General features: G+C 34.7%; 1 protein-coding gene across 2 annotated transcripts in view; it reads right to left on the reverse strand.

The window, feature by feature from the left end:
- The window catches only part of DLX6 (distal-less homeobox 6), a 264,603-nt gene that overhangs the window by 244,392 nt on the left and 1,139 nt on the right, over positions 1–19,072 (reverse strand). For both annotated transcript variants that reach the window (XM_072964947.1, XM_072964946.1), the window contains exon 2: positions 16,660–16,814. The gene's annotated coding sequence lies outside the window, so the exon portion shown is untranslated. The remainder of the gene's footprint in view (positions 1–16,659; positions 16,815–19,072) is intronic.

Raw genomic sequence — 19,072 nt, forward strand, 5'->3', positions numbered from 1 at the left:
GCAGGGGCATGACATAATCAGATCATTGTCTGGGGTTTTGTTCTGTTTTTAAAATTGAGATATAATTGAAATATAACATTATATTAGTTTCAGGTATACAACATAGTGATTTGATATTTGTATATATTGTGGAATGATTGCCACAAGTCTAGTTAACATCCATCATCACACACAGTTACAATTTTTTTTAGGATGAGAACTTTTAAGACTACTCTCTTAGTGACTTTCAGATATACAATTAACTATAGTCATCATGCTGTATATCACAACCCCAGCAACTATTTATCTCATAACTAGAAGTTTGTTCTTTTTTACTCCCTTCACACATTTTATCTCCCATCTGGCAACCACCAATCTATTCTCTGTATCTATGAGTTTCAATGGGTTTTTTTGTTTTGTTTGTTTTTTTTTTTTTAAGATCCTACATATAAGAAAGATCACACAGTATTTTTCTTTTTCTCTTTGACTTATTTTACCTAATGTCCTCAAGGTCCATCCATGTTGTTGCAAATGGCAAGATTTCCTTCTATGGCTGAATAATATTATATTATGTATATATAGTTATACAACTATATTAATTATATATTATATATAATTATAATATTATATATTTTTTTCTTTATCCATTCATCCATCAATGGACACTGAAGTTGCTTCCATGTTTTGGCTATTACAAATAATGCTACAATGAACATGGGGATGCAGGTATCTTTGAGTTAGTGTTTTCATCTCCTTCAGAAATATACCCAGAAGCAGAATTGCTGAATCATATGGTAGTTCTATTTTTAAACTTTTGAGGAACCTCCATACAGTTTTCGATAGTGGCTGCACCAATTGACATTCCCACCAAAGTGCACAGAGTTCCCTTTTCTCCACAATCTCTTGTTTTAAATCTTTTAAAATAGATTAGTTTTTAAAAGAGACCACCTTGGCAGATCTGTAGACCATGGATTAAAGGGAGATGAGATGCAAGGAGGCCAGTCAGGAGGCTACTGTAATAATCCAGGAGAGAGAGGAGTGTGGCTCAAACTAAGGTAGTGGACAAAAGAGATGATTTCAGAGATATCTGGAGTGGATTTAACAGGACTTGGCTATTAAATGAAATAGGGGTACAAAGCAAAGAGTGGTGCTAGTAGTTTGGGGAACCTGAGAGGAAGGAGAGGAGATAAGGAGAAGTACAGAGTAGGGCAGGAGCAGGACGACGAGGTGGATGATGAAGGATGGTGGGGACAGGGTGCCACACCTTGATGCTAAATAAAGAATGATTTTTGTTGAGGATATTACCAAGCAAGTACAAGAATGATGCTTGTTGTAGATATCCCAGCATCCCTGAAATCACTCCACATAGGTGGCTGTCTAGCCTGCTCATGTCCGGGGAGTGGGGCATAGATTCAAGCTGTAATAAGCCTGGGAGAAGTGCTATGGCTCAGTGTTGCCTGAGATACAGATCAGCCCAGTTGTGGTTACTACAGGCAGGGCACAAGGCTGCTGAAGGTAAGACTGTGGGTCTCTGTGCATTCTCTTTTTTGGACTCAGAATAGTGAAAGTTGTTAACAATAACTCATTCCTTAAAATACATATCCACTGGTGGGGTTTCTGAGAGATGCAGCTCATCTCTACTCATTTGATATTGCCAAACTGATAGTATTCTACTAAATAAGAAAAGAAAGAATTAAGTCGGAGAAAGTTAAATCAGGTTTTCTTTGTTGAAAGAAACTGAAAGTAATATTTAACCTGTATATCTTGAGAAATAAAATTTCCTTTGCTGGAATAACAATGAAAACATATATTGGATCTTAAAAATGAAGGCAGATTTACAGAGTTTTTATATTAATATCAGTGACACTGGAACCCTTCCCCAAAAGAAAATAGTGCCCATAGGGATGACAGCTACAGAACTCAAGGGAGGCAACTGCATACCTGATTGTTTGCAATGTATTCAATTACTAGGCAGATTAGCGACTCAAAGTCCTTAGCGGTGCAAAAGAGTATTAGATCACCCACCACCTACCCATTTCCCCCAACCAGGCAGGATTCTTCTCTTTGGTATGTTCACAGGACTCTGTTCAGTCTCGTTTTAAAGGTCTTAAGCTTGGAGGTTTTAATCATCTCCTTTAGAAGACTTTTCCCTCCTATCATAGGAAGTATGTCCTTAAGGGAAATTCACTGATACTTAACCCATATTTTACTTGTTATAATTTCCTATTACCCTAATTAATACCTTTCTCTGAGCCTTTCCTTGTGACTCATTCACCAAATATCACCTCTTCCTCTGCGGTGTTTTTGCCATTCAGATCCCTTGCATGTGGACAGTTACTCTGAGTCTGTAGTCAGTCTTAATAGTTAGGAAATGTTTAAGCCTGTAGTACTAATAAATCAGCTCAAGGTATAATTAGAGGCTTAACTCTGTGAAGAGAAGATGTAACCCATTTGTTAATAACATCACTTAGGTCTTTTGAAAACATTCTTGCCTAAAATAACTAAGTCAAATTAAGAATGAACCTTAAACAAAATGTCAAAATAATGGCCTTCTAGGACATTATTAGCCCAATTCTTTCACTGAAAGTGCAGCTAAGAATGCTCTTAGCTTTCTGCTAGTTATTCCAGAGGCAGGTTGACTCAGCTTTCTCAAAGTCGATTAAAATTCAGATATAATTAATATTAATTGATATGATAAGATGCTTTTATTTAATCCCCACATTTTACTCATTTTATAGACAAGTACAACAAGACTAAGAGATGTTGAGTAACATGTCCAATGCCACACAGTATGAAGTGACAGACTCAGGATATAGACCCAGGTCTTTTGACTCCAAATTCTGAGCTTTTAAAATGTTATTCACCTAATTGCAAGATGATAAGATGATTAGTTAGTGGGTTTGAGTCTCTCTACCACACCAAATGCCTTTGCAAAATATCTGCTTCATATTTTCTATTGTGTCATAAAGCATATGGGCATTAAAAACAAACATGTTTATGGATGTATAAGAACCAAAGAATTCGTATTTTTCACCTTGTAGTAATCCAGGCCTTCTTGCCCAACCTACTTCACATTACTACTTTTGTGTTCTTGTACATATACCCACTGTCCCCTTTTATAGACCAGGTGCTCCAAAAGGTTTTCCCAAAGATCGCACAGTAGAAAGTGGCTAAGTTCAAAATCTAACACGAGTCTCTCTGACTCCAAAGCCCTTCCTTTATTTGTTGAAAATGAAAAAAGAAAGCCCTACTTTGCTACTTTACTAGAGATATAGTAGGGAAAATAACCAAAGAATGACTGCAACATGTTTGGTAAAGTAAAATATGTTAGTGAAGAACAGATAGTATCGACCTGCTCCATAGGAATTGTGCATATGATGAACTTTAAGACTCACTAAACCAGTTTTTCTATTGTGTAATTTCTCCTCCTATCACTCTCCTAAATATGCAATGTCATCTCTTATGTATTTGTAACCTGTGCAGCTAGTTCTAATTCTACTGTTACTTGGATAAATTATGTTTAAAATTGAAGTCAATAATTTTTAATGAAGAGATCTTTCTGTAAAATTAAATAACATTTCAAAAGAGCATGTAACCTGACAAACCTGCCTCAGCCAGGTGATCAAGGCCAACATCAACAGTGATAAGTTATGTTGACAGCATCACTTATGTCATGGGATGAAAATAGCACTTTATCTCTGTGGTCTTGCTCCAGAAGATGATAATCCCAGTTTAATCATGAGAAAAACACTAGAAAAATCTTTAAGAGGTACATTTTATTAAAAAAAACTAATATAGATATAGATACAGCTAAAACCAAAATACCAAAGTACTCCTCGAAACTGTCAAGGTCATCAAAAACCTAGAAAATCTAAGAGTTTGTCATTGTTAAAGAGAAGCCTAAGGAGACATGATGACTAAATGTAATGTGATATCCTGGATGGGATCCTGGAATGGAAGGACATTAAGTAAAAAGTAAGGAAATCTGAATAAAGTAGGGACTTTAATTAACAATAATGTATTGATATTGGTTAATTAAAACAAAAATACCATACTAAAGTAATATGTTAACGGTAGAAGAAACTATGTATGGAGTATATGGGACTCTCCCTACTCTCCTGAAAATTTTTCTATGAATCTAAAACTATTCTAAAAAATGAAGTTTATTTAAAATATAACTAAAACAAAAGAGCATGTAAGTAGGATTTTGCTTTGAACAAATTCCTTAAAACGTGTATTCTCCTCTTGTTCTTATGTTTCTTGAAAAAATTCAAGGACACAGAAAGAACTGCATTTTCAAAAATTCACAGGAAATGTGTTTTTCATGAGTGTAATAAATGAAGTGTAATAAATAATAGACTTATTCCATCCTGCCATCATGAATAGAGATTAAGAAATTCAGGGCTATTTTTCTTTAGCTTTATTATTGATTAATTACGATCTTTAAAAAAGTCATTTTTCCATTAATAAAATAGATAAAATTCTACCTTGTGGGAGGCTTATAAAGTTTAATGAAATGAAATAAACAGATTGTACATAAAAAGAATAACTTTAGGGCTAACATTCTAATATCAGAGCTTTTTAAAATAATCAATTTTCATCTATCTTAAGAGCTGACCAGAGGATTTGACTTTCCTGTCAATGAAGATGCCTATAATGATTTTATTTCTTAGTTGGATTTTCTTCACACAAATGAGCACGCACTTACACTTTGCTTAAATACCAGGACATGCTGACACAAGCTGGAAGCAGAATTGCATAGACAATCCACATCCTGGTTTCTGCTCAGTTTTTAAAATCCAAGACACAGTGTAACCCAGCAAGTCACTGTTTCATGAATCAGCCCCTCGATGTGAGGGAAAAAGTCCTTGGCAGCCTGGCTGTGCTGTTCTAAGGTAAGAGAAGTAATTGCCTAGGGAGAAGACATCAAGGCCACCACGTGTACAGACCTGCTCTGCTCAGGACGTGGGGAATTTTGCTTTGCTTGGAATCGGCCTCAGAATTCAGAATTAAGCTAACTACAGCTTCCTTTTCTAATATCCTAAAAATTCATGCTTTTCATAGGACTCTAGGTGCTGGCTTTCATATTTGTGCTTGCTTTGCCTCTGCTTGCCATCCCTGAGCCCTTGGAGTTAATACACCATTGCTTGATTTCATCAGGTAATATGAGGCAGAGTGGGGCAATCAGCTGTTCAATTTAGTCATAGGTGTGAGTGTGGAAACAACCCCATGTGTAATCAGAAGAAGTCACAAGACAGTAAGGGCAACTGCAGGTTCTGAAAGGAGACCTGATTAGGTCTGTGCCAGAAACAAGGCGGCCAGGGTTGGGTACAGTCATCACTTCTCTGGTGTCTGTTGTTCTTAGGGTTTCTGTGATCAGTGCCTAATTCAAGAGAATCTCACGTGGTGGGACCAACAGGACACAGGCAGACTATTTTTCTGTGGAATCTACCAGGTTCAGTCTCTGGCCCAAGGTGATTTACCAGTGCTTCTTTTCATCCTTCATGTAGACCTGTGGAACTCATACTAATAAAGCCTTAAGACTCATGGTAGCTACTGACAAGAATTTCATGGAAAATAAATTCACCAGGCTCTGTGGCTTGGACTTTTAATATTATATGACTTGAAAGTTTTAAGACTGAATTTCATAGCCTGCCTTTCTTTTCTCTTTAATACTGTTCCTACTGCATCTATTCCTAGAGGCTCCTGTCTTTTCTCATCTCCAAGACTGGCTATGAGTGGATCATGTACTCCATTAAAAATAAATAAATAAACTTAATTACCTCCTCCTCAAAAAATTAAAAAAAAATAGCATATGAGAATAACTCACTACATTTCAAATTTGTATTTATATCATCAGTTGAATGGGTACCATAAGCACAAATAAGCAAAATGGTATTATAAAATCACAAAAAAGCATCATATAGGATAAACATTGCTTTGCTCCCTGTCCTGTATGTGTGAGTGGGAGAATTAATATAGGATGACATAATGGTAGGGATCCTAGTACCTTAATATATAACAGTAACAATTGAACAAGTCTATCCTGTGGTCAGTCATTACTGACTTGAGGCTTTAATTCAGAGGACATTTGTTTTTTTCTAAATACAGTGCTCACAAAGCTTTTACAGAATAGCAAGAAAGCACCCAAAAAGGAAAAAATAGTACTGTAATTAATATTAATATTATTAAATATAATTAATACAGCCTCTGAAGTACTTTTACCTGAATTTTAAAAGAATCCTGGGATTAACAGATGGTGCTGGGATAACTGGATATTCTCATCTTTGAAAAAGAATGAGGTTGCACCTTTATTTCACACCATATACAAAAAATTAACTCAAAATGGATCATAGACCTGAATCTTCAAGATCTTGGATTAAAAACAATGGTTTCTAGATGTGACCCAAAAGTACAAGTGATAGAAGGAAAAACAGATAAGTTAGATTTCATTAAGATTAAAAACTTTTCAATGGTAACTCTGTGAGAGGATATATTAAATAGCTTAATTTCAGTAATCATGTCACAATGTGTATTTATATCAAATCATCATGTTGTACACCTTAAATATATACAGTTTTTATTTAAAATATATAAATTAAAAAAGATTTAAATGTTTTTGCTTAAATGGACATCATCAAGAAAGTGGAAAGACAATCCACAGAATGGAAGATATTGCTAATCAAATATATCTGATAAAAGATTCATACCTAGAATATATAAAGAACCCTTATAACTCAAGAATAAAAAGACAAATAACCCAATTTAAAAATGAGCAAAGGACTTGAAAGACCTTTCTCCAAAGAAGATACACAAATGGCCAATAAACATTTGAAAACATGAACATCATGAGTCATTAGGGAATGCAAATCAAAACCACAATGAGATACTACTTCAAAACCACTGAAATGGCTATAATCAAAATGACAGACAATGACAAATGTTGACAAGATTGTGGAGCAACTGGAACCCTCATAAATTGCTGATGAAAATGTAAAATGTACAGCATTTTGGAAACAGTTTGATAGTTCCTCAAAAAGTTAAATATAGAGTTACCATACAACTCAGCAATTCCACTTCTACTGGATCCACTCCTAGTTATATCTCAAGAGAAATAAAAACATAAATCTACATAAATTTTTAATAACCAAAAAGTTAAAACAACCTAAATGGGCATCAACTGATAAATGGTTAAACAAAATGTTATGTGCCCATACAATTTTATATTTTGACCATAAACTGAAAGAAGTATTGGTACATGCTATAACATGGATGAAACTTTAAAAATTATGCTAAGGGAAGAAGTCAGACACAAAGACCATATATTACCTAACTCCAATTTGTATGAAATGTCCAAAAAAGGCAAATTCATAGAGAAAGAAAATAGATTAGTGGTTGCCAGGGTCTAGGGGAAGGTGAAATGGGAAAGTGACTGCTAATGGGTATTGGGTTTCTTTTTGTAGTGACGAAAATGTTCTGGAATTAGATAGTGATGATAGTGGCAAAAGTGTGACTACACTAAAAACCTGTGAGTTGTACACTTTAAAATGATAAATTTTATGATATGTGAAGTAGGTGTTTGAAATATTTATATTTTAAAGTCTTTATTAAGATTGGAGGTACATGTATAGTGCATTGATTAAACCCACTGGTGTCAAAATGTGGTCTGCAAATCACCAGCATCAACATCACCTAGAAATTTGTTGGAGCTGCCCATTCTTAGGTTACACCTCAGATCAAATGAGAACCTTTGAAGGTAGGGCTCAGGAGTCTATGTTTTTATAAGCCCTGCAGGTGATTCTGATGAACACTCATATTTGAAAGCTACTGGGTTAGTTACAACTTAAAAATCTCATTGCCTTTCCACTCACTAGATTTGTAGCCTTCGGCAAGTTTCTTGACTTTTCTGTGCCTCAAATTATTCATCTGGAGAAATGGTTCCTTACAAGGTTATTGTGAGTATAAATGTTTAAATACAAGTAACATACTTGAAAGAGAGCTTGCCACTTGAGCTGAATACTCAATAACAATCAGCTATTATTCTATCAATCAAATACAGATCCCCTAACTTGGTGGAATTGAGCCATATATGTTTAATTTTTCTAACAGTCACATAAAAAAGTAAAAAGAAATAAGATAAATTCATATTAATAATACATTTAACCAAATATAATAAAAATATAACATTTCAATATGCAATTTTATAAAAATTTTTAGACAGTTTACATTCTCTTTTTCAAACTGAGTCATCAAAATCTAATGTATTTTATACTTAGAGCACATCTCAATTTGGACTAGCTACATTGCTCAATGGTCACTTGTGGTTGGCGGCTATCATACTGGTCAACCCAGCTCTTACTCAAATGCTGTGCTCTTTTCCCTCTCTAAAGTTCCTGAGCTTCCAGCATGCAGTCTCTCCCTGAGAATTTTCAAAGAGTGGATAGCCAGTTGCGGACAGGTCAAGTAGCATCTTTTCCTGACCATGTCCCATCTTGACAGATGAAGCTGGGTTGCAGATAAGCCTCCAACCCCCGTCTTCAACTACGTATTTTTATACAAAAATGATCTGATAAACTGCTTTAGGAGAATCTTAACAGAGTAACTGATTGCAGATTTTTCTGTGTTGTTCACTCTGATATGCACAAGGTCTAGAAAACTTGCCTGGCACAGAGCAGACACTCAACACATTTTTTTCAATTAATGAATGAACATTAACAGTGCTTTTCTAACTTAACCTCTAATTTTATTAACCATTTTTTTCAAATATCCAAAAACATCTAATAATTCCTTTAATATTGCCTTTATTTCTCACAAGCAGATCCATTCTGTTTTCTAAATTGATTTTTAAGCTCCTCATCCTCAAATATTTACCAAGCCCCTAGTTAAGATCAGGTTTCATAGAGCATGAGCCCATAAAAGAATTGCTGATATTAGGGGTTTATTTTCTGTGACAGAATGCGTATTTCATGTAAAAACATCACACAAAAGTCACAAACAAAATTTTGTTTGGATTTTTTTACTGCAGGTCTAAGAATAAATGGAAGCAAGTATCTGGAGTTCCAATACTGATGAGTATTCCTCATTCTTAACATAACTTTGGGACATTTATACATTAAGGGCCCACACTGCTGCATAATGCTGACATTATTAAAACTTATGGACTGAAGGAACACATAGAAACACTGCTGATGTGTGGGTGGAGTGGTTTCCCAGAGGGCCTGACACCTGGCATGAATTCATTTTTTCACTGAGTTCCTAGGATTCTTGAAGCAGGGTGGTGTGAATAGTTTGCTCAAACAGAATAAAAGACAGGTCCTAATAACAATCTACAAGGCCTCTCAGACCTCACTCTTACAGTCTTCCCCTGTACTCACTCTCCTGCAGCCACACTGTCTACCTTCCTGTTACTCAGACACAAAAAGTTTGCTCCAACCTTCCTGCTGTGCTTTAGGTTCTCCTGTGCTGGAATGCTCTCCCCTAATATCCGTTTCACTACCTCCTTTTGCTTCCTTCAAGTCTTGCTCAGATGTGTCTCCTCCATGAGATCTAGCCTGGTTGCACATTAAATACAGCCAGCTGCCCAAATTCCATCTCCTGCCCCTTATTTTCCTTACCCTGCTTTTTACCCTCCTTAGCATTTCCCACCCTTTAACTTATAACATCCTATGTTGTTTATTGTTCCTCACACTAGCATGTAAAAGTCACAAGGGCAAAGATCTTGTCTGTTTTGTTTACCAACATACCCTATCGTAGAGTAGCAGCAAGCCTACAGCAGGCACTCCATAAATTCTTGAAGAATGAATAAATGAATTAGTTCACTCATAGTCCAGGGTTTTTAATAGATTTCTTTCCCTTTTGAGCCTGCTCTAGTATTAAGATCAGTCAGGAGGTTTTGCAAACCTGTCTGAGAAGTTGAACTCTCCCAACCTGTTGGTTGGGCTTGTTCACTAAAGGGTCCTGTCTCTGGAACTTATTCCTCTGGGCAGGTTGCCAGAGCCTAAATTTTTCCACCTTGGGTTATGATGCAAGATTTAGGTTCTTTTTTTTTTTTCTTTTTGGAGGGGCATGTTTCAATTTTGGCTGACTTTATTTTGTCTAGGGGTTTATTCTTGTGTTCAGTTTTATTTGTCTGTGTTGATCAAGCAATTTAGCAACTATTCTTCACAGAGCTATGGAGTAGTAGAAATTAGAGCTGGAAAAGACCTCACAGTTGATCCACTGCCGTTGAAGTCTTGCTCTCCATAATACAATGTCCACAGCTTTGTTCAAAGAGGTTTTAAATGTCCTCAGAGATTCCTTTGGGTGCCCACTCGACTAACCTAATACTCTTAACAATTAACAAAAACTCCCAATATTTGTCTAAACTTTCCCTTTCGTATTTTAATTTTATTTCTCCTATTGGTAGTCCAAGGTAGCAAGCCCTTTCTCTTTGGGGATTTTATACCTTTCAGAGAAGTATGGACTTACATTTCTGCTTTATAGGTTCTTTAGCCAAACTATTCATGAATAGTTCCTCCCTAAATCTTTCTACATTCTCTTTGTTTAATTTTGCTTTCGCTTATTGAATTCCTTTTAACTCTTCACCTTGATTTTTGGTATACATACTTTCACTAGCCATCCCTTGAACAACCATAACACCATGCTTTTCCTTCTGAAACCTAAAGACAAAGCACTGCCATCTACCATGTGAAATTGCAAATATACCCAATTTGTTGCCACAATCAACCTAGGGTGTTTTTATTTCACTCACCAGAATATTAAATAAGTTCTGTGCAATGCTCTTCACTTAACTTTAAAATTTTGATAGTATATCAATATATGCATAATATCAGATATCTCGCTTAAGTCCTTTGCACTTTTGTTTTTATATCTGCAAAAGGAGAGAATATCCACTTTAGCCTCCTCTGCTGTAATTTTATGAAAATAAATATATGCTTATAGGGCTAGAAAGAAACCTTTCAGAGATTTAAAAAAGAAAAAAAAACACTTCATTTCCCAGCTTTCAGACAGAATCACACAGGATAAGTAATTTTCAACACTATGAAGTTCAAATGGCACTTTTTTTTTTTTTTGGTTTATAGTAGTTGATGCTGGATCAATGCATCTCAAACTAACTGTAGTAAAGGGAAACTTTTTAAAATTCCCAGATGCCATGAATTGATTTTTGTTAAATACAAAACCATAGGGTTTGATAAAGTAGTAATGTCAACTGCTCTAAGAGTTTCAAATTTGTACTCACTTTTTGTATTTCTCTTGTCTTAGATGGGCACTGGTTTTCTTGGAACCTGCCCCCTGCCACTTTGAGAGGCCCTGATGGACAATCATATTCCTTATCTTCAGATTCAAATACTTTTTAAGATAAATATTTCTCTTTTGATGATTAACATAGTATTTGCTTTGACTTTTCAGCTTGTTTTCTGCTACCCTCCAAAGTCAACTTTTAAAAAATAGAAAAGCCAATCAATTAACCATGTCCCCCAAAACATTTGGCTACCTGTTTCCTATTTATTTATCTTTACTTTTTCAACATGTAGTAATCCTCAATTTATTTCCTAAAATCAAATCTGAATGAAAAATACTTTTAAGAAAGAGAAAAACAATTTCTTGGAGCTTATACTAGGTCAGTGAGTTATAGGATGGTCTCTAGGTCACACATACCAGTAGCTTTACTTCGCAAACTCTCACTAGTCTCTGCCAATCCTAGCCAAGTCCACATTGATAGTGGGCTGAAATCCACCAATCCAGGAAAGATAAAAAAACACTCTTGCTTATTTCACCCTGTCTGGCACTCTGCCATCAACCTGTGCTTTTTGGATTTAAGACACAGATTATATGTCAGCAATAACTGGAGTAGCTATTACATAAGCTGGTTATGGGATGCCATATGCTTTCAACTGGCATCGTTTACAGTGTGGGCATAACAAAAATTTAGTTTTAGCACTCTTTTCTGAAATAGGCTTCTCTTATTTTTAGTGGGTTTTAATTACTTTGTGAGGGGAATTAAATACAAATATACTGAAATACCATTTCTCTAAGGAATTAAAAAAATAAAGTTTATGGGAAAACATGAAATGTGGGGAAATCTTAAATATAGTAAACCGCTCAAAGGTAATATATGTTAGACACTGAGCTCTTTATGATCAAAAAATCTATTCCAAGGAAAAGAAAAATTGAAATTTGAATACTTATGAGCTTGTTTCAAAAAACAGTAAAAAAATAAGTTCTAGCTGGCGTGAGAATATGGTAAAAGGTACAACACAGTATCAGGATAAATAATAGTATAGGATAGGTGAGCCACTGGCAGAGGGAAACTTTAACTGCAGAGCATTTTACACTGCTTTTTAAAGGGATTTTCATAAAAGTAAGAAAAAAATATACACACAAACATACAAATCAGTATCAGAGAAAATGTACTAAAACAATATATCAGATGAAGTTTTCTTTACACAGCTTTCCAAGAGCAAGCACATGGCTGATGTGGATTAATCATTAATGAATTTAATAAAGTGAACAGATTATTAGCTCTTAAACCTAGTTATTTTGTTTTCAAATGTTTCAATGTGCCAGATGTTTCATAAAAATAGTTTTTACTATTTAAAATGATTTATGAAGCTAGATGCCCAATTTTATTTCTGTATTAAAATTTAAGAGTTAAAAACCATTAATAGACAAACAGAACTTGCAGTTCAGTTAGCAGTCAGTGAATGTGAAAAGAGTTCTTAAAATGCTCCTCTTCAGAGCCATTCTCGTTCCCATAGAAACCGATGTGAGATCCAGGAAAACAAGGTAAATTCTAAAATAATCACCATTATAAATACCCATTATATAAATGTAAATACAGGCAATTGAAATGATTCAGATGATTTTGAAATTGCATATCATTTCCCAAACCATAATGATTCCTTCAGAGTGGTTCTTGTCTGTCACATAAATATGGCATTTACAAAATTTTAAAAATTCTTATGATTTACTTGTGAGATCATAATTGCCTTTCAAACAAGTCTTGGGCACGCAAATACTGATTTCTGAACATGTATTTTGGTGCAAGATGGCTCTTCTTGGCTGGGCTTTCACTTTATGGTAGATTAAGTACTTATTGTTAGCCTTTGAATTTTAAATAACCATTTCTCCATTCATTATTAATTGCTCTACAATGAGATCTAGATATTTTAGAGAGTTATTTTACAATTACAATTTTTCACATTTTTATTTGTCCAAGCATTTTGTCATGATAAAAGAGCGAAGAAATCTTTTATTTGGGACTGTAATTCTTCTCAAAGCCCAGAACTAATCATTGGGTATAGAGTACACATAATATTAATGAAGATGTGAATGTGAATTGTTTACAGATATACATCCCTCTAAGAAGAGCTAAACCTCCTAATGTTTAAGGAGCAAGAATGTTTCAGAGGAAAAGTTCCAATAGTGAGAAGCAAACATTTGAATGTAGCCCGGCTGTTGAAGGACATGCCACCCCAAAATATGTCACTTTGGTACATTGATTATTTTGAGCTGAAGGCACTTTAAAAATGACAAGCTCAAGGGAGAGCCTTTCTCTGAACTCCCCTTACCTGCCTAAAGACATATCCTCCAAATCCTTATAACATTCAAATGTTATAAACCCCCTCCTCACAATTGACACATCGCCTGGGAAGAGACTAGATGTCATCTCCAAACCCAGAAAAACTCCGTCACAAACTATCATATCTTGCATTTATTCTTCCAAGAGCCCATTCATCTTTCCTGAAAATCATTTACTTTGTCCTAAGTTGCCTATACCCCTCACCTTCCCATATTAGGACAGTATCTAAGTTCTCAAATCTCACTGCTTTTTGAGGTATTCACTTTTTTTGCTGTGATGTCTCAGTGTGCATTATAACAAAAATCAATTAATTTGTTTACATTTTCTGCTGTTAATCTGCCTGTCATAAAGTTATTTTATAGGCCCAGCTATTGAACCTAGGAGGGTACAGGGAAACTCTTTTCTTTCCACAATGTTAAAAGAATCACAAGTTATGGACTAGACATGCAGTATTGTTACCTGGATCAATTTGCAGAAACTCAGATATTTTCCCTTATATTTCATCCAAATCCTTGGTTCTTAAAACGTAGCCTCCAGACCAGTAACACTGACATCAGCTGGGAACTTGTTAAAAATGTAGACTCTCAGGCCCTAGGCAGACCCACTGAGTCAGAATCTGCATTTTAACAAGATCAATAGAGATTTGAATGCACATTAAAGTTTAGAAACATAGCCAGTCCCAAATATTTGCTCCAGAAAAATTTGAGAAGCTTTACTCTGGTGGACTGATGGAAGCTAAAGAAGCTACTAACTAGAATATAAATTCTAAAAGGGGAAACACTGTGTCTGCATGTGTCATCTGCACAGCATGTAGCTCAGAGCAGAATCCATAAACAATGTAAAATAATTTTGAGAAAAGAGAATGAAAAATATCTCTTTAACTTCAAAAATTATATGTTTTCAAGTCTTATATTTTTAATAGAAATTGATCTTTTATTTTACTTTTACCCACTCCCCATAAGCCAAACCATCAAACATGTATCACACACAAAAATCAATTCAAAATGGATTAAAGATTTAAATGTAAGACCTGAAGCCATAAAACTCCTAGAAGAAAACACAGGGAACGAAAAGCTTCATGACACTGGGTCTAGATAATGATTTCTTGGATGTGGCATCAAAAGCACAAGCAACAAAAACAAAAATACACAAGTGGGACTACATAAAACTAAAAAATTCTGTACAGCAAAATAAACAACTGACAGAGTATAAAAACAACCTAAAGAATGGGAGAAAATATGTACAAACTATATATAACTGATAAGAAGTTACTCTCCAAAACATATAAGGAATTCCTACAACTCAATAGCAAAAAAAACCCCAAAAAACCAATAACCCAATTTAAAAATGGGCAAATGACTTGAATAGACATTTCTCCAAAGAATATATACAAATGACCAAAAGTTATGTGAAAAGATTCTCAACATCATGAATCATCAGGGAAATTTAAATCAAAACCACGATAAGATATTATCTCACATCTGTCAGGATGACTATTATTAAAAAAAAAACAAAAAAAACTCTAAAAAGGTAGCTTGTATTGGCAAGGAGGTAGAGAAAATTATAATCCTTATATACTGTTGGTAGGAATGTATAAGGTTAAGCCACTATGGAAAAGAGTATGGAGGTTTCTTTAAAAATTACAAATAGAACTACTATATGATCTAACAATCCCACTTCTGGATATGTACCCAAAAGAAGTGAAATCAGGACCTGGAAAAAATATCTGCACTCCAATGTTAACTGGAGCATTACTCACAATAGCCAAGATATGGAAACAAATATCTATTGACAGATGAATAAAGAAAGAAAATGTGATACAGACATACAGTGGAATATTATTCAGCCTTAAAAAAGAAAGAAATTCTGCCACATTTGACCACATAGATGAACCTGGAAGACATTATGCTAAGTGAAATAAGCCAGTCATGGAAGGACAAATACTGTATGATTCCACTTACATGAGGCATGTAAAACAGTCAGACTCATAAAGACAGAGAATAGAATGGTGGTTGCCAGGCACTTGGAGGAAAGGGAAATGGGGAGTTGTTTTTCAACTGTTATAAAATTTCAGTTACACAAAATGAGTAAGTTCTAGAGATCTTCTGTACAACATCATGCCTATAGTTAACAACATAGTATTGTGCATTAAAAATGAATTGAGGCTAGATATGTTAAGTGCTCTTACTACAATAAATAAATTTAAAAAGAAATAACATATATCACAGTAGGGTTGAGAGCTAGATACAAGAGTCCAGAATAATTGTAGTCCACTTTCCTTAAAGACCTTCAAGATCTGTTTCAAGGGAAAGTGAATGCCCAAAGGTTGAGAATGAATAGACATTTGAACAGGGAGCTATGGCTTTATATGAAATAAAAGGTATTCTACAAAAAAAATCCCAATCTCTACTTCCTAACATCTTATCTTTCTACCCTTCCCCTGATTCATTTCTATTGCTGCAAATGGTTTGGTTCACCCAACCCTTTCGAATTTCCATTTTCTCCTAATAGAGTTACATTTGCTTTTATCACAAATGTATGTACAATTTTGATGATGATGTTGGTAGCTGCCTAAATATTGTGACCTGGTGGGACAAGGAGGGTCCTGATGATGTGCTTTGTGGATTTAATCTCTCCTACGACCTGTCCTTTGAAGACACAGAGAGAAACTGCAGCAGATGGTTGTGTTTTGGATGTTAGAAAAGTCAGATAAAAAGATAGCTACAGCACAGCAAAAGCTCAGTGCTTCATAATGACACTCAAGGATGCTGTTGGAATAAATTTTTCTTCTAAACTGGAAGAGTTTTATGAATTGCTAGAGAGTGGAAAGAAGCATTATTTTCCTTTCCACTTCAAACTATTACTATTTATTGCCTATATACCATATGCCAAGAAACTTTTGAGCGTTTTACATGAAATAGCTCATCTAATCCTTACAACAATCTCATGGGGAAAGTAATTTATTACTTTCACTTCAAAGATGGGTGAACTGAGGCCCAAGAAGGAAAGCAAGTTTCCAGGACTCCTCAGCTGGTAAGTAGCAGAGCTGGAGTTTGAACTCAGGTACAGTGACTGTGGAGCCAAAGCTTTTTACATACCTTGAAAGGACGTCATAGAGACTTGAGGTGTAGGTCTGCCTCCTCAGTTCTTCACAGCCAATTAGCTGTGCCTTCCTCAATTCAAAAGGAAGGTGCCTTTGAAATCAGTCCTTCTTTCAGATATCAGCCATTTAACAGTCTCCTACTGCTTCTTCCTGGATAGAAATAGATGCAGAAAGGTCAGTCTTGTATGATCCACTCTGCCTACTTACTGAATGGTCACTCCATAGCAAACTTAAGGATCCAGGTATTTGTGATTTAACTTATATCATGTGGATTCCAAATTAGGTTCCATCTGCTTGAGACAAATGGAATTATCTACTATAAAATCTGCTCCTAATTTGATTTCCTGTGAAGCTAAATGTAATCAGCTAATTACAGATATGATATGATACGTAGGTAAAGGCATAGTTTTAACTAAAATGCTCCACATCAGAGTTGTGGACGGTTTCTCCACAGAGAGCTGAGTCAATCCTGAGGTTCAGTTTTCTTCTTCATTCCACCTCTTTGCTCTCCGCTTGCCTGTGTACATTTATATGTTTTTGCCATTTTTCTACATTGTGTGTATGTTTAGTAGTGTTAAAAAGAAATGATTCCAGGATTCTTGTGTTGATTGTCTGCCTCTTCACAAACTGAGATAGTTGGTTTTCCAACCTTTAAGAAAGCTCTTAAGATCTAAAGCTTCACCATGTCTTAATACTGTAACTTTGGCCATATCGAAACCTCTTGGTACCTCAGTTCCCATAAATACAAAATGGATTTCTTTGTACTCACTTAATAGGGCTGTTGTGAGGGAGATTCAGTAAGTAAATACATGGAAAGGGCTTGGCACAGTGCCTGTCACCAAGTAAACACTAAATACATGTTAGCTATTTTATTTTATTTTTATTATTATTGCTATTGTTATCATAACTTGTGTGGGGACTGACTTCCTCGCAAAGTATCACCAAGATACTAAAGAAACATCTAAGAAATAAAACCCACATTTACAGAATTTTAGGGTTGGTATGGAGGATGTGAGATATTTTAAAATGTAAATCCCTTATTTAATAATAGGTAACATGTATGGATGGATCACTTACTACATGCCAGGAATTAAGCTATGCATATTATATATATAATCTCATTTAAATGAGATTTGAGAAATTAAGTGATTTGCCTAAACCCCTGTTTAGTAGGAACTGAGTCTGTATATATATTCTGGTCCATCAAATACATATTTGTATGTGTTTAACTAAGCAATAATGCTGCTTACACGTTAAAAGCTACTGTCTTCCAAAGTTTTTCCATGTGCCATGATCATCAAAATGAGAAGCTGCTCACTTTGTTATGTGCCACGATGATTAAAATGAGAAGTTATTTCAGTGGTTCCAGCATTCTAGATTTTGAATCAGTAATTTTTTAAATTGAGGATTTAACATAAGGTTGTTGTTTTTTAAATTATTCCTTTAAATTGAATATATTCAGTTTTAGGGGAAAATCACTATATTGCCACTGATTTTTTTCTTTTGCTAAGAATTGATACAAATGCCATCATATATCAGGTTAAATAGGCCCACAAACAAGAATTTGAAATTCTTGTCTTGGTCAAAATTTTTATAGCATTTTAAAAATTGAGATATACATAATTCATATAACGTAAAATTCACTGTTTTGAAGTGTACACGTCAATGTTTTCTAGCATATTCACTGTGTTTTGCCACCATCATCACTATCCAGTTTCAGAAGATTTTTATTACCCAACAAAGAAACTTTGCACCTATCAGCAGTTAGTCCCAAACATCCCTCCTTGTCTATACTAGTAGTCATTAATGTTTCCGTCTCTTCAGATTTGTCCTTGGTCAGATCTTTTATCTTTGCACAAAATGACTGTCTCAGATCTGTGATTTTTACTCTTTGTTGCCTAAATCAAACTGCCTGCCCAAAACCTCACCTTGATGAGTGGTTGCCAGTGGTATATGAAATATGTGTGATAGAGGGCATAATAAAGAGTATGAAACTCTAAGAGATTTCACTGTTTACATTTACTTCCAGTTTTAGATTTTCCTCATCTTTTCTTTTATTTGGTATTTACTTACATAACATGTCAAATTACACACTTTGAAGTTAATTTGAAGATTGCTGATGTTTTCAGTAACAACATAAATCAAAATAGTGTAAGAACCATCTTGTTTAAAAATTTTTTTACAAAGACAGAATAATTAAACATTAATAAAATAATAAAACCATATTCAATATCTTGTAGTAACCTATGGTGAAGAAGAATTTGAGAACAAATGTATGTATGTTCCTATGTGACTGAAGTATTGTGCTGTACACCAGAAATTGACACAATATTGTAAACTGACTGTACCTCAATAAAAATACATTTAAAATAAAAAATATAATGCCAAAAATTAATAAAATTAAGTGC

This window comes from Vicugna pacos, chromosome 7 (genome assembly GCF_048564905.1).
Source record: "Vicugna pacos chromosome 7, VicPac4, whole genome shotgun sequence".
NCBI classification, from domain to species: Eukaryota; Metazoa; Chordata; class Mammalia; order Artiodactyla; family Camelidae; genus Vicugna; species Vicugna pacos.